The sequence below is a fragment of the Lathyrus oleraceus genome, chromosome 7, assembly GCF_024323335.1.
Source record: "Lathyrus oleraceus cultivar Zhongwan6 chromosome 7, CAAS_Psat_ZW6_1.0, whole genome shotgun sequence".
Classification (NCBI taxonomy): Eukaryota; Viridiplantae; Streptophyta; class Magnoliopsida; order Fabales; family Fabaceae; genus Lathyrus; species Lathyrus oleraceus.
The window spans coordinates 102,002,853-102,006,651 of NC_066585.1; the positions used below are offsets into that span (position 1 = coordinate 102,002,853).

At 34.5% G+C, this 3,799-nt stretch overlaps 1 non-coding gene across 1 annotated transcript; it reads left to right on the forward strand.

The window, feature by feature from the left end:
- Positions 1-203: 203 nt before the first annotated feature.
- Positions 204-310, forward strand: LOC127109947 (small nucleolar RNA R71). Its single transcript, XR_007797190.1, has one exon. It is a non-coding gene; the product is annotated as a small nucleolar RNA R71 (small nucleolar RNA).
- The last annotated feature ends 3,489 nt before the right edge of the window (positions 311-3,799 follow it).

Consider the following 3,799-nt stretch of genomic DNA (forward strand, 5'->3'; position numbering starts at 1 on the left):
ATATTTCCAATATTAATTAAATTAAATAAATTATCAATAATTCAAATAAAAGACATATATCACATCAAATAAATAAAATAAAATAATATAAAATTAATTAAAAAATAAATAATTAAGTTGGGGTGTTACAAGATGCATCAAGCATGTTTCTGGATGAGGGCACCAACCCATTGTAGAATGTTTCTAGTTGTATGCAAATTGGTATTCCATGACGGGGACATTGTCTAAGTAACTCTTTGAATCTTTCCCAAGCGTCAAATAAGGATTTGTCATCTACTTATCCAAACGAAGTAATCTCATTCCTTATCATGGCTTTATTGATAAGAGGAAAGTATTTATCCAATATTTTTTAGCTAAAACATTACACATGACTATGAAATTTGGCTCAAAAGAGTTCAACTAACTCTTGTCTTGATCTCTCAATAAGTAGGGGAACAACCTCAACCTAAAGGTGTCATATGATATGCCAAGAATCTTGAAGTTACTTACCACTTCCATGAATTATCTTAAACACAGATAAAGGTATTCATTTGCAGTACCTGAGTATTGATTAATGGCTTGCATCATATGAAACATCATTGGTTTGAATTCGAGTTGGGCAATAGTAATTTCTGGTCTAATAATGCTCATGTTCATAGCGTTTGGATCAAATATTGTATAAATCCCCGATGTTACGTGCCATGTCATTGACAAAGCCATTGATATTATTATCCTCCATGACAATATCTTCCTGAGCTGGTTCCTTCTCTATGTCTAAAACAAGAAAATAATGAGGGTTTCCTGTTAAATGTCCAGTAGCTTGGAATCTTTTCAACAATCTGAAGGTCCATGCAGGTTCAGGGTAGCCTCTATAAACTGTATTTAGCAACTTGCGCATGCAACAACTAAACACATGTCGTGTCACCAGAGTATAGAGAACATTAAAAGATCAAATGCTTATTTTAAAAAATAGGGTTTAATACAAAATCAAAATGTTATCTTTGACACACTCCCTGAAAACGACGCCAAAAACTTGTTTCTTAAAAATGTGTGATGTTACATGCAAGTATACATGTATGTTTTAAGTAGCAAGTGATAAAGTATTAAGGATGTCGAACCCACAAAGTGGAAAGTAACTTAGAATGATTTTGTAAAGAGATATCTTTTATAAATAAACATGAGCAAAATAAAATAGTTTATAGTTGTCATATGTTCCGTTTAATAGAAATAAAAGGTGAAAACAATAATAATACAATGAGTGAGTTCAATAATATAAAGCATTTTATGCAATGATCCATTAGTATAACCCTGTCACTTATATGTTCATGATGTGTCGTGTCGCCCCAGGAAAGGTCAGAAAGTGATATAAGGGTGTATATATACATCATAAAAAACACATGCATTAGGGTAAGGGGACATATCTCTAAGCCTTACTTGTAACCCTAGAGCATGCTTTGTTTTACTCTGAAAATCCTTTATGATTGTAGCTATTTATCTATAAACACCACTACAAAAAACACCTAGCATAACGGTTGGAAAAAGGATACAACCACGTCCAACCAATCGTTGTTAGTATTAGTGCTTGAGGAATTTTTAGTGAGGAGAGAAAGAGAGAATAAGGAAATAAGGATTGTATTATTAAATTGAATGATAATACTAAATTACAAAGTGTTTATTTATATACACCTAAGTGACTTGAATACTAAGTAAAGTAACAAACCGTAAACCTTAATTAGCTTTGGGCTTGGGTCACACAACTCAACTTGAATTATATAAAATATCTCGATATATCCCTTATAATCCAAGTTGTCGAAACACACTAATGATTATCAATCTGAATTATTCCTAATTTCTTTCTCAATGTTAGGAACTTGTTGATCTTCAATCCTTTAGTGAAAATGTTGGCCAATTGTGCTTCACTTGAGCAATGCCTTACTTCAAGTTCACCTTGATTTACCTTCTCCCTTAAAAAGTGAAATCTAACTTCTATGTGCTTACTTCTTCCATGCAAAACTGAATTCTTCGCAAGATTTATGGTTGACTTGTTGTCGATCTGTAGTACCAGAAGTTTCTTCACTTTAACCTCAATCTCTTTCAGCACGGATCTGATCCAAGTTGATTGACACGCATCATACAATCCTGCTATATATTCAACCTCACTTAATGATAATGCCACCATAGGTTGCTTTCTCGAGCACCATGAGATTGGGGCACCAAATACTTGAAAGAAATATCAAGTAGTGTTTCTTCGATCTTCCTTATCTCCATACAAATCAACATCTGAATAATAAGTAACCATAGCTTCTTTGCTTTTAGAGTCTCGTCGAAATGAAATTCCATAGTTTGTCGATCCTCTTAAGTATCTCAAGATTCTTCTTGCAGCCTTCATGTGTGACACCATCTGTTCACTCATATATCTGCTCACTAATCTAATTGATAAATATATATCAAGTCCATTGTTGCACAGATATCTCAGAGAACCGAATATTTGTTTGAACAAAGTTGCATTGATTTTGTCTTTCTCTCCATGCTTCTCCAGCTTCAAATTTGGTTCGATAGGAAAAGATGTGGGAGTCGAATCATCCATCCCGAATCTCTTGAGTATCTCCTTGACATACTTTATTTGATGTAACACCATACCTTGCTTCGACATTTGAAATTCCATGTCTAGGAAATATGATAACTTTCCCAGATCCGACATTTCAAATTCCTTCTTCATCATCTCTTTGAACTTTGACAAGTTCTTCAATCTATTTCCAGTTACTAGCAAGTTATCGACATATAAGCAGATGATTGTTATATTGTGTGCCATAACATGATCAAAGAAACCATACTCAGATTTGCATTCGACGAATCCCAATTCGACCAAGTATGAGTCGGTCTTCTTGTTCCATGCCCTAGGTGCCTGCTTGAGACCATATAGCGCTTTATGCAACTTGTATACTTTCCTTGCTTCCTCCTGAATCACAAACCCAGGAGGTTGCGTGACATACACCTTTTCATCTAAAGGTCCATTCAAAAATGTCGATTTCACATCTAAGTGAAATATCGACCAACCTTGCTTACATGCCAAAGATACCACTAGTAGAACAATTTCCAATCTTGCGACAAGTGCAAAAAATTCAGAGTAGTCGAGTCTTGCTCATTGAAGAAATCCTTGAGCTACCAATCCTTACTTGTGTCTTGCTATCAACCCATCAATATTATGCTTCAACTTGAACACCCACTTTACTTCGATAGCTTTTGTAAGTGCTGGCAATTTGACCAACTCCCATGTGTTGTTTCTTTTGATTGCTTGTAACTTTTCGACCATAGCAAACTTCCACTTCACATTCTTTAAATCCTCGCTATAGTTGATTGATTCAGTACAAGAAAGTAAAGCAAAATGAAATAGTCCTCCATTTGTTGTGACTTCATCATCACCAACCATATCATAGTTTTGAAGTATTGATGGATGAGCTCTAGTTCTTTGAGGTCTTTGACTTTATCTAGCCATAACCTCTCCGACTTCGAATGTGTCGGGTATGTCTGCAACAACTTCAATTTCAATTGGAATATCGACAATATCTCCGACTTCAACATCATTACTTGCTTTGTTGAAATCATAACTCATCAATGGATTGTCAATTGCATTTCTAGAATTCCAATCCCAAACCTAATTTTCATCAATCCCAATATCTCGAATAATCATAATCTTATGATTAATTGGATTGAACAACCTGTATGCTTCAATCTTATGATATCTTACTAGAATCATAGGTTCACTCTTGTCATCAATCTTCCTTCTTCTTGCATTAGGAACCTGCTTGTAACACATAAA